At 50.8% G+C, this 12,130-nt stretch overlaps 1 non-coding gene across 1 annotated transcript; it reads left to right on the forward strand.

Moving 5' to 3' along the window:
- The first annotated feature begins 12,020 nt into the window (after positions 1-12,020).
- Positions 12,021-12,130, forward strand: MIR7-3 (microRNA mir-7-3). The gene has a single exon (NR_106567.1). It is a non-coding gene; the product is annotated as a microRNA mir-7-3 (primary transcript).

The raw sequence follows: 12,130 nt of genomic DNA on the forward strand, positions 1-12,130 counted from the left end.
AGGCCAAAATGGGTGGATCACTTGAGCCCAAAGGTTTGAGACCAGCCTGAGCAATATAGCAAAACCCCATTTCTACAAAAATTTTAAAAATTAGCTGGGCATGGTGGTGTGCCCCTTTAGTCCCATCTAGTCTGGAGGCCGAGGTGGGAGGATCACTAAGCCCAGGAGACAGAGGTTGCAGTGGGCCCAGATCCTGCCACTGCACTCCAGCCTGGGTGACAGAGGGAGACCCTGTCTCAACAACAACAAAAAAGATTTGGGGCTATTTGTTACACAGCAATAAATAACTAATACACGTGTGTGTGTGTGTTGTTTGTTTGTTTGGTTTTGAGACAAAGTCCTGCTCTGTCACCCAGGCTCTGGAGTGCAGTGGCACGATCTAGGCTCACTGAATCCTCCCCCACACTGGGTGCAAGTAATTCTTCTGCCTCAGCCTCCCGAGTAGCTAGGACTACACGTGTGCCACACCACGGCTGGATAATTTTTGTATTTTTAATAGCGAGGGGGTTTCACCATATTGGCCAGGCTGGTCTCGGACTCCTGACCTCGTGATCCGCCTGCCTTGGCCTCCCAAGGTGCTGGGGTTACAGACGTGAGCCACCGCGCCTGGTCCACTATTTTTTTTTTTTATCATTATTATTAGAGGAAGTTTCATAAAGAGAATGAGTATGTGGGCTTTTGTAGCCAATCCTAGAGGGTGGGAGTCCCTCCCTGCCTCCTAGCTTGTACTTGCCCCATTGGGAGCCTCAGTTTTCTCATCTGTAAAAGGCGAATGATAACAATGCCTGCTTCTGGGGTATAAGAAGCATGAGATGCAAATAAAGCGTTTCGCTCAGGCTCTGCACGTAGGGAGTGGTCAGGTACAGCGGCCATGGTGATGCCGCTGATGGCTAGGGGGACAGGGACTGTCTCCTGTCTTGTCTGGTGACATCCCCTTCTGAACAGAGACTTGGAGCCTGCAGGGGTTTCAGCAATTGTTTGTTGATGCTGCAAGATCTCTGTGCCCCTGCCGTGTTTTTCTGTCTGTCTGTCAGCGTGCCCTACCCTCTGTGCTCGCTGGCCTGGTTCGTGATCCTCGCCGTGTCCTGTCCACCCACTTGGATGTCCTGTCATGTCCGTGGGGGGCTCGGAGCGACTGAGCTGTGGGGGCCGGAGACTGGGAGCGGGAGCTGAGGGAGGGAGGGAAGGAGGAAGGGAGGGAGGCAGCGCTTGCCTGGCCCTCATGATCCCCCCTCCTCGTCTCTTGCCGAGGACCCTCAGCGCAGCCACTTCTCCAGGCACTCGGCGGAGAGAACGCGCGTAGGCGTTGCCCTGGCAACGCCGGGATGCCCAGCAACAAGTCCACGGCGTGTATCACGTGCTCGGCGCGGACCAATCCGAGGGTCCGCCGGGAAGCAGGTCAGCCTGGGCCAAAGTCCGCCTCCTCCCTCCCGGCGAGAGGCTCCCAGCTAATTACCGTAATTGCGGTGGGAGAGCTGCCGGATGCGCGGGGGCTGGGGCTGGGGGCTGGGCAGGCCCTGAGGAGCTGAGCGGGGAGAGCTGGAAAACAGGACTCTCTCCTCCAACAGCCCTGCCGCTGCCTCCAACCCCACCATCGAAGCGCTCATTAGGCGCCTACAGTGTGTACCTGCTGTTGGAAGGGGTGGGTTTGGAGTGTTTCCAGTGGTGGTGGGGAACCCTAGCCTCCAGCCTGGGTAAACCTAGATTTGGGGGCGCGGGGAACAGATTTGACTCTTAAGACTCGGGGTCTCATGGAAACTGTCCAATCGCCGTTGGCTGTATTGAACCAATCCCCACCTCCCCCATCCCGATGGGTCACGGTTTCCTCCTGCACAAAAATACAAAAAGTTTAACTCTTGAAGGGGGTGTATTAAAAGATTTGCCTCTGGGTGGACAGAATTCACATCCCGTGTCTGCCATTTACGGCTGTGTGACTCTAGGTGAGTCCCTTAACCTCTCTGAGCCCTCGACTCCTCATCAGTTAAAAGAACAAATAGGACCGGGCACAGTGGCTCACTCCTGTAATCTCAGCACTTTGGGAGGCCGAGGCAGGCAGATCACCTGAGGTCGGGAGTTGGAGACCAGCCTGGCCAACATGGTGAAACCCCATCTCTACTAAAAGTACAAAAATTACCCGGGCCCGGTGACAGGCACCTGTAGTCCCAGCTACTCGGGAGGCTGAGGCAGGAGAATTGCTTGAACCTGGGAGGTGGAGGTTGCAGTGAGCTGAGATAGCGCCATTGCGCTCCAGCCTGGGTGACAGAGCAAGACTCTGTCTCATATTATTGAGAGAATGTGTGTGAAGTGTGCAGCAAGTATTTAATAAACAGCAGCTAATCATCACCATGGTCCCAGCTCTCAGTTAGGAGCTGTGAGACGTTCCAAGTGTCATTTAATGGCACTGAGCCCCACCTGTTTCCATAGATGGGGCGAAGGAGTGGGAGAAGTGGCCTCGGGTCAGATTCCCTGCCACTGCAGTTCGTTTCCTACACAATGTTCTCTGGGTTGTTTTTCTTTCTAATTAATAATAGCTCAAGGCCAGGTACAGTGGCTCTCACCTGTAATCCCAGCACTTTGGGAGACCTGGCGGAGGCAGGAGGATCTCTTGAGGCCAGGAGTTCAACACCACCCGGGGTGACAGATTGAGACCATGTCTCTAAAAAAAAAAATAGAAATTTAAAAAAAGAAAGAAAATTAGCTCAAAGTGGGGGCCTTCATGTGAAGGCATTTAAATTTCTGATTCCTAGACTACCTGATTTTTTTTTTTTTTTTTTTTTTTTTTGAGACGGAGTTTTGTTCTTGTTGCCCAGGCTGGAGTGCAATGGTGAGATCTTGGCTCCATGCAACCTCTGCCTCCCGGGTTCAAGCGATTCCCCTGCCTCAGCCTCCAGAGTAGCTTGGATTACAGGCGTGTGCCACGTGTATTTTGTATTTTTAGTAGAGACAGGGTTTCACCATGTTGGCCAGGCTGGTCTCGAACTGCTGACCTCAGGTGATCCTCCCGCCTCAGCCTCTCGAAGTGCAGGGATTACAGGCTTGAGCCACCACGCCTGGCCTAGCTGATCTCTTCTTAACTCCTTTCCAGTTATTTGCTTTGTTTGTTCTTTTGTCAACAAGCATTAATTGAGCACCTAGTGTATACCAGGCTCTACTGTGGGTCTGAGTCCTCAGCCTCGCTGTGCTGAACTCAGGGTCCAACTGAGCCAGGCTGCAGGGCAGCTTCGAGGAGTAAATGAGACCCTTCAGTCATTCAGTGAATTTCAGGCATTGGGAAATACAGTGCCAATAGTTGTGACTATCGCATTGACCACAGGAAGTGGCCCAGGACCTCAGTGGACGGGAGGACACATCTGATCATCGTTCATTTTCGCCAGTGCTGATTTCCTCCTCCAGGTCTTTCCTCCCGCTCGCTGTTCCATCTTTCCCGGAAGACTTTCCCCTGAGCAGGCCCTCTCCTCACCTGCTCCGGGAACAGCAGGAGCAAAGACACAAATGGCAGAGCCTCTGAGGGGCTCCCCTGGGTGTACCCCCCCCACCATTGTGGCTGCCGGGAACTGTCTTCCTATCTGCTCCCCTCTTAGAAGGGCAGTCACCAGACGGCAGTTGCAGAGAAGGACTGTACTTGGAAGTTGTTTTTATTGTTGTAGTTGTTGTTTTTGAGACAGGGTCTTGCTCTGTTGCCCAGGCTGGAGTGCTGTGGCACGATAATAGCTCACTGCAGCCTCGACCTCCTGAGCTCAAGCCATCCTCCTGCCTCAGCCTCCAGGGTAGCTCGGACCACAGGTGCATGCCACTATGCCTGGCTAATTTTTGTATTTTTTGTAGAGTCAGGGTCTTGCTATGTTGCTTAGGCTGGTCTCAAACTCCGGCCTCAAGTGATCCTCCAGTCTTGGCCTCCCAGATTACTGAGATTACAGGTGTGATCCACTGTGCCTGGCCCAGAATTTTGTTAATATGCATTTTTCAGGAGCCTCTGCAAGCTAAGAAGGGAGAATACAGCTTCCATGCGAGGGCCTCCCAGGACTCGGAGCTGGTGAGCAAACCAGGTCTGCAGGAACTTGGCTTGACTCTGCAGCCCAAAAGCCACATTTTGGAGGCTTGGGTCTGGTCCCACTTCAGACTCAGGTACCAACCACAGAATTTGGCTGAAAGTGGGGACTCTGGTCTGAAAAGGCAGCTCTCTCTGTTTCTCTGCTGTGTGAGCCTGCGCAAGAGTCTCAACTCTCTGTGCTTGCTTCTGCCCCTGGGACATGGTGCTAATAAGCACCAAGCTTGGAAAGTTAACGTGAGGACGAGACGAAGAGAAGAGCCAGCACCTAGTAGGTTTTCAATAAATGGTAGCTGGCATTATCATTTATACAGATTGGGGACTGATTGGAAGGAAGCCGTGACGGCCACAGAACCAACAGAAAGCTAGAAAATCGCTTTTGAGAACAGGCAGATGCCAAGAGAAGAGCCATTGAGGGGAGCAGCAAGATGGCAGGCAGGGAAATATCAAGCCTAGCCCCAGACAGACTCTGTCTTTCAGTAGGACTACGGGCTAGCAATCCAACCTCTGTCTTCTTCCCTTTTCCCCATCTTTCAAACAGGAGCAAAACAATAGGTCCTGGTTCCCTGGAGGATGAGGGTGTGAGTTGGAACAGATACCCTTGGAGAGGTTCCAGAAGGTTCCAGAAGGTTCTGGAAGGTTCTGGAAGGTCCAAATCTGGACCTCATCGTATCATTGACAAATATCTATTGGGGCTCAATATTTTCAGGACACGGTGCTTCATGTTAGGGCTGCCAGAAAGTATGGCAAGCCAAGACAAGAAACATCAAAGACGGGGATAGGAAAGCTGGATTCTAGTCCTGGCTGGGCCTCTGACATGCTGTTTGAGCTCTCTGGGTCTCAAGGAATTGAAAAGTAGGGGGGTTCTATAATAGGAAGGCCACCCTTCAGAGCCCTTCTCTGCCCCCTGCTTGCTAGGTGTCCCTGGGGAAAATGTCTCCATCTCTCTGGGACTCAGTTTCCACATCAGAACAGTGAGATTCAGTCACTGTGCTGCAGGACAGCTTTGAGGAGTAAATTAGATCATTCAGTCATTCAATGAATTTCAGGCATTGGGAAATACAGTGCCAATAAAAATGGGGCACGACCTGGCTCTCTATGGTCTGTAAAACGCTTAGCACATAGTGAATGACAGACAATGAGTACCAACATTGGGCCATCATCATCACCCGTAAAGTGCTCGGCACAAAATAGATGCTCAGTAAACCCTAGTTCGTAATACTGCAGTAGTTCCAGGACCTACATTGCAAGATTCTCTCCCCTCCCACTGTGGCCAAAGCATTAACGTGCCAGGAAGCAGGAACTGAGACCTTTATTAGGGATTCCCTGGGTGGCCTCAGGTGGGGAGGGTGACCTGCGTGTGGTCCTGTTTTCATGCCCTGCCTCTTCTGGGTAAACGCCTCTGCTAATCTCCCCTTGCCCGGGCTGCAGGTCAGGTTTCGGGGCCCCAGGCAGATGTTGTCCAGAGTAGCCCTGTTTCCTTAATCCTCAGGGCTCCAGAAATTGTCCTTAGAAGAAAGAACAACAGACCCGCTGAGGTCACCATCTGTGCAGTCTTGATTTGTAAATGCTCATGAGGGTGGCAGGAAAGAGGTCTCTATAGTAACGGCTGAGGAAGGGGCTGCCTCTGTGTGTGTGTGTGTGTGTGTGTGTGTGTGTGTATGCGCACATACAGGGAGGAGGAATCACCCAAGGCCCTTATTCCTAGACTTTTCTTTTCTACCCTGATGAGCTATTAATACTCATTGCTGGCTTGTTATTCCCAGAGATAATTAGCTACTGTTCCTAACTGGAGTCGTGGGGCCATTTTCTAAATAGATTCGTTCGCCTCTGCCCACCCACACCTGTCTATCTCCCGGGACACAAGGAAATGTTACAGAACACAGAGACCCAGAGAGGAGAAAAACTGAACAAAGGGGTCTCTCTGGGAAGCTCAGATTCCAAGTGAATAGACAAGAGCAGAGCCTGAATGAGCAAGGGCCCAGTGCACAGAAAGTTATTATAAAAATGCCAGCTATAGCTGGGAGTGGTGGCTCACACCTGTAATCCCAACACTTTGGGAGGCCAAGGCAGGAGGATCACTTGAGGTCAGGAGTTCGAGACGAGCCTGGCCAACGTGGTGAAACCCCATCTCTACTAAAATACAATCGCTCTGGAAAAGTTTGACAGTTTCTTATAAAGTTAAATATACACTTCCCATATGACCCAGCCGTCACCCTCCTAGGTGTTACCCTGGAGATGTGAAAATTTATCGCCCACATGAAAGCCTGCATGAAAATATTTATAGCAGCTTTATTCCTAATAATCTCCAAACACAGAAGGTGTTCCAGAACCTAATGTCCTTGGACTGATGAATAGCCAAACAGGCCATAGTTCATCCACATGATGGAATACTACTTAATAATAAAAAGGAACTAACTCCAGGTTCACACAACAGCATGAATGGCTCTCCAGTGTATTCTACTGAGGAAAGGAAGCCAGGCCAGGCGCGGTGGCTCACACCTGTAATCCCAGCAATTTGGGAGGCCGAGGTGGGTGGATTGCTTGAGGTCAGGAGTTCAACACCAGCCTGGCCAACATAGTGAAAACCCATCTCTACTAAAAATACAAGAATTAGCTGGGTGTGGTGGCGGGCACCTGTAATCCCAGCTACTTGGGAGGCTGAGGCAGGAGAATCGCTTGAATCCGGGAGGCAGAGGTTGCAGTGAGTCGAGATCATGCCACTGCACTCCAGCATGGGCAACAGAGTGAGATTTCATCTCTAAAATAAAATAAAATAATAAAAAAATAAAAATAAAAAGTAGCAAACGTGCATGTGGGCGGAGAATGTACACACTTATATATGCATGTACTTCTGGAAGGGCACAGGAAATGGAATGAACAATTGATAAGAGATTAAACCTTGGGGTTGGCAGACTGGGGTCCCCAACTCCCACACCCTCTCCCTGTGGTCCTTGGGCAAGCCCCTTCCCCTCTCTAGCCATCTATAAAACATGCATATCAGCCAGGCATGATAGCTCATGCCTGGAATTTCAGCACTTTGGGAGGCCAAGGTGGGAGGATCGCTTGAGCCCAGGAGTTCAAGACCAACCTGGGCAACATAGGGTGACTCTGTTTCTACAAATAATTTTTAAAATTAGCTGGGCATAGCGGTGCACACCTACAGAAGGCTGAAATAGGAGGATTGCCTGAGCCAGGAGGCAGAGACTGCAGTGAGCCATGATTGCACTACTGCACTCCAGCCTGGGTCACAGACTAAGACTCTGTCTCAAAAAAAAAAAAAGGTATTTCTTCCTTTTTTTTTTTTTTTTTTTTTTTGAGAAGGAGTCTTGCTCTGTTGCCCAGGCTGGAGTGCAGTGGCACGATCTTGGCTCACTGCAACCTCCTTCTCCCGGGTTCAAGTGATTCTCCTGCCCGAGCCTCCCAAGTAGCTGGGATTACAGGCACCCGCCACTATGCCCAGCTAATTTTTTGTATTTTTAGTAGAGACGGGGTTTCACCATGTTGACCAGGCTGGTCTCGACCTCCTGACCTCGTGATTTGCCCGCTTTGGCCTCCCAAAGTGCTGGGATTACAGGCATGAGCCACCACGCCCAGTCAAAAGGCCTGCTTTCCTTTCTCTCTCTGTCTCTCTGTCTCTCTCTCTCTCTCTCTCTCTCTCTCTGTCTATTTTGAGATGGAGTTTTGCTCTTGTTGCCCAGGCTGGAGTGCAATGGCGCAATCTTGGCTCATTGCAACTTCAAACTCCTGGGTTCAAGCGATTCTCCTGCCTCAGCCCCCTGAGTAGCTGGAATTACAGGCATGCACCACCATGCCCAGCTAATTTTTGTATTTTTAGTAGAGATGGGGTTTCAACATATTGTCCAGTCTGGTCTCAAACTCCTGACCTCAGGTGATCCACTTGCCTTGGCCTCCCAGAGTGCTGGGATTACAGGCATCCAGCCAAAAAGAACTTTCTTTCTTTCTCTTTCTTTCTTTCTTTCTTTTCTTTCTTTTTCTTTCTTTTTTCTCTCTTTCTCTCTCTCCTTCCTTCCTTTCTTTGTTCTTCTTCTTCTTTTTTTTTTTTTAACAGAGTTTTGCTCTTGTTGCCTAGGCTGGAGTGCAGTGGCACAATCTTGGCTCACTGCAACCCCCACCTCCTGGGTTCAAGCGATTATCTTGCCTCAGTCTCCCAAGTAGCTGGGATTAGAGGCACGTGCCACCATGCCGGCTAATTTTGTATTTTTAGTAGAGTCAGGGTTTCTCCATGTTGGTCACGCTGGTCTCAAACTCCCGACCTCAGGTGATCCACCCACCTCTGCTTTCCAAAGTGCTGGGATTACAGGCGTGAGCCACCATGTCCGGCCCTTTTTCAACTTTTTTATGATTTTTATTTTTTTTATACAAGGTCTCGCTCTGTCACCCAGGCTGGAGTGCAGTGGCATGATCTTGGCTTACTGCAACCCCTGCCTCCCGGGTTCAAGCGATTCTCCTGCCTCAGCCTCTGTAGTAGCTGGGACTACAGGCACCCGCCACCGCACTCGGCTAATTTTTGTATTTTTAGTAGAGACGAGGTGTCACCATATTGGCCAAGCTGGTCTTGAACTCCTGACCTCAGGTCATCCACCCGCCTTGGCCTCCCAAAGTGCTGGAATTACAGGGGTGAGTCAACGCACCTGGCTGAGATCTATCTCATGGGGCTGCCCTGAGGCCTTCAGATCACTCAGCAGGTAGAATGTCTGGCGCTGACCCTGGCACAGAGTAAAAGCTTAGGGAAGGGGAGAGAGAAAGGGTGGCAGGTCTTCCTGTGCAACCTGAGGAACTTCACTTTTGTCCTGGCCTGAATGATCAGGTCCTGTACAGCTGTCCCTGATTTATATCCTAACTGTCCCTTCTATGCTTGCTCACCCTCCAGGGCCTGTTCTTTCCCCCACACCCACCAGGGCCCTTACACTGACTGTTCCTTCAACCCAATGCCCATACCAACATGTGAGCAGAGTTTTCATGTCTTTACCCTCCCTAAAGGCAAGGTTGGTTGCTGAATTCATGTATGTATCTCCAGTGCCTAGTACAACAAGTTTGTTGAGCAAATAAATGGATGGAATAGATCAGGAAAGAATAACAGCTGCATTATTAGAAAACTTACCGTAAACAGACATGATTGCTAGTGCCATGCCAAGCCATATTGGGACCTCAGGCAAAAGGAAAAGTCAGAAAGGCTGGTTCTGCCTTTATTTACATTTTTGATATTTTGTTCATTGTGGATTTTGGCATACATTTTGATTTCTTAAAACATTGCATCGATTTTTTTTTGAGACAGGGTCTTGCTCTGTCACCTAGGCTGGAGTGCAGTGGTGCAATCATAACTCACTGCAGCTTCGACCTCCTGGCCTCAAGTGATCCTCTCACCTCAGCCTCCCAAGTAGCTGAGACCACAGGTGCCATTCTCTCTCTCTCTCTCTCTCTCTCTCTGTTTCTCTCTTTCTCTCTCCCTCTCTCCCTCTTTCTCTCTCAGAAACGGGGTCTCGCTATGTTGCCCAGGCTCATCTTGAAATCCTGGCCTCAAGTGATCCTCCCACCTTGGCCTCCCAAAGTGCTCAGATTACAAGCATGAGCCATTGCACCTGGCCTGAAATATTATTTACCTTGATTATTGAGTTTTTTGGTGCCCCTTTAAGTTTTGCACCTGAGGCTGGTGCCTCACCCAACTCACATTAGCCCCTGCCCTGATTATTTCTAACATGCAATCCACACCATATCATTAGTTCCTCAGCAAATACTCTACTATTATCACTACTTCACAGCCGCAAAAACTGAGGCACAACTGTGCCCAATGTCCCAAAGGAAGGAGAAGAAAAATCTGAACTTGAACCCCAGTTTCTTCGTTTTTTGGTTCAGAGCCTGCCCAGTATAGCACTACAATAAGCTGAATTTTATAAATTGGGTTTTGAGTTAAGGAATCAAAAGCTTCAGGCTTAAGTCCCACCTCTGCCCCAGAGTCTTCTGAGCCCTCCATTTTCACAGACGTCAGTTGCCCTAGGTGGAACTGGACTTTAATATTCTCCACATCCCTTATTTTTTCCCAAAACAGTTTACCAGCTTTTTCTTTCCTGAACCAGGAGCAATAGCAAAAATCGGGAATGGGAAGAAACAGGTACCAGCCAGGACACCTGAACGAACTTGGAGCTCAGGAACCCAGGAGGGGATTGGAGAGAGTGGGGAGACTCCGTGGTCCACAATGAATGCTCCTTCCCCATCCAAAAAAATCCCCTAGCCCAGTTTTTGGGCAGATGCCAGACTTTTATTCTGAAGCGTGGGCCACAACCTATGAGGTAATCTTTGGAGCTTCATTCTGAGGCAGAATCCCATTGGCCAGTTGGGGAAGCCCCTCCCAGGATTCCTGGCGCTCCGCCTTCCCTGAAGCCTATAAAAGCGCAGGTCCCCGCCTCGGCAGCCACGGGACACCTGCATCTGCCAACAAGACTGGAAGCAGGTGAGGCACACAGAGGGGGAGGCCCGCAGCTGCGTGGGAGGAGGGGTGGTCTGAGGGACGTGGGATGCCGGGAATGAGGCTGGTTTGCAGGTTGGCGCATGGACATTTTCCCAGAAAGGGACAGAGACGGCGAAGTTTGACGGTCTGGAAAGCAGAGACCAGCAGGGCTGACTGCTTGGGAGGTAAGTTCTGGGGACATGGTACAGGGTGAGGAGCAGATATCAGTGCTAGTTGCGACCCCTCTGTGTCTCCCCCCCGCCACCCCATTGCCATTCTGAAGCTCCCCAGGAAGAAGCTAGGAGGGGAAATAAATTGAGTGGGGGTGGGGTTTCCCAAGAATCGGAGGAACTGAGAACGAAGAGGGGTGGGGGAACGGGGAAAGAGAGAGGAAAATCAAGTTTTCTTCAGCACGAGGGACAGCTCTCCACCGACCGAAGGAGGAGAATGCTATTTATTTCAGCACCAATTATCCGGACAGCGCCTCTCGGGAGGTCCGAGAAGAGAACCGCGATCTGTTTCAGCACCGGGGCTCAGGACAGTTCCCAGCGGGCTCCGTTTCGGCTCCAGAACCCTGGACAGCTCCTCCAGGTAACGGGAGAGCCCTTTGACCCTGATTTTGCAGGGGGAGGACGAGAGAGGGTGGTCTGAGGTGCCTGGCATTTCTGGAGACCTGCACCTCATGTAATGGATTTTTAAACAAAGTATTTTCCAGATAAGCACACACAGAAGTCTGCAATTTTCTTTTTTTTTCGAGACGGAGTCTTGCTCTGTCGCCCAGGCTGGAGTGCAGTGGCGCGATCTCGGCTCACTGCAACCTCTGCCTCCTGGGTTCAAGGGATTCTCCTGCCTCAGCCTCCCGAGTATCTGGGATTACAGGCACATGCCACCACTCCCGGCTAATTTTTGTATTCTTAGTAGAGACGGGGTTTCACCATGTTGGCCAGGCTGGTCTCAAACTCTTGACCTCTTCATCCGTCCACCTCAGCCTCCCAAAGTGCTAGGATTACGGGCGTGAGTCACTGCGCCTGGCCCAAGTCCGGAGTTTTCAACAGGTAAGATGCCTCACTGGGGTAACAAGTGCCAGCTAAGATGACATTATGGTGTCCCTTCCAGACTTCGGTGAGAAACCTTGTGCCAAGCATTTTACATACATCATATCATGCCATCTTCAACCCTAGGACATGGGTGTTACTGGGCCCATGTGACATTTGGGGACCCCAAGGCCCTGAGAAAGGCAGAAAAATAACCCACGCAGGGACTCTCAGCCCACAAGTGAAGCTGTAAGTCAACCCCACCAGTCCAACTCCAAATCCCATGTCTCTGACATGCCTGGGTGGGAGGTGGGCCCTTGGAGATCAGACCCTGCTTCTCTCCAGGAGAACCGGGAATGGAAAACAGGGAGGCAGCACAGAGGCAGGAAACTCAGGTGTCACAGCTTGGCTCAGGTGAGAAGGAGGAGCTGGGCAGGGGTCTCAGACATGGGGCAGAGGGTGGTGAAGAAGATTAGAGTGGCTGTGGTCTAGTGCTGTGTGGAAGACTAGTGATTTTGTTGTTCTGATGTACTACGACAACAAGTCACAGCCGGCCTCATAGCGCAGACTCCCTTCGAC

Source organism: Pan paniscus, chromosome 20 (genome assembly GCF_029289425.2).
Source record: "Pan paniscus chromosome 20, NHGRI_mPanPan1-v2.0_pri, whole genome shotgun sequence".
Lineage (NCBI taxonomy): Eukaryota > Metazoa > Chordata > Mammalia > Primates > Hominidae > Pan > Pan paniscus.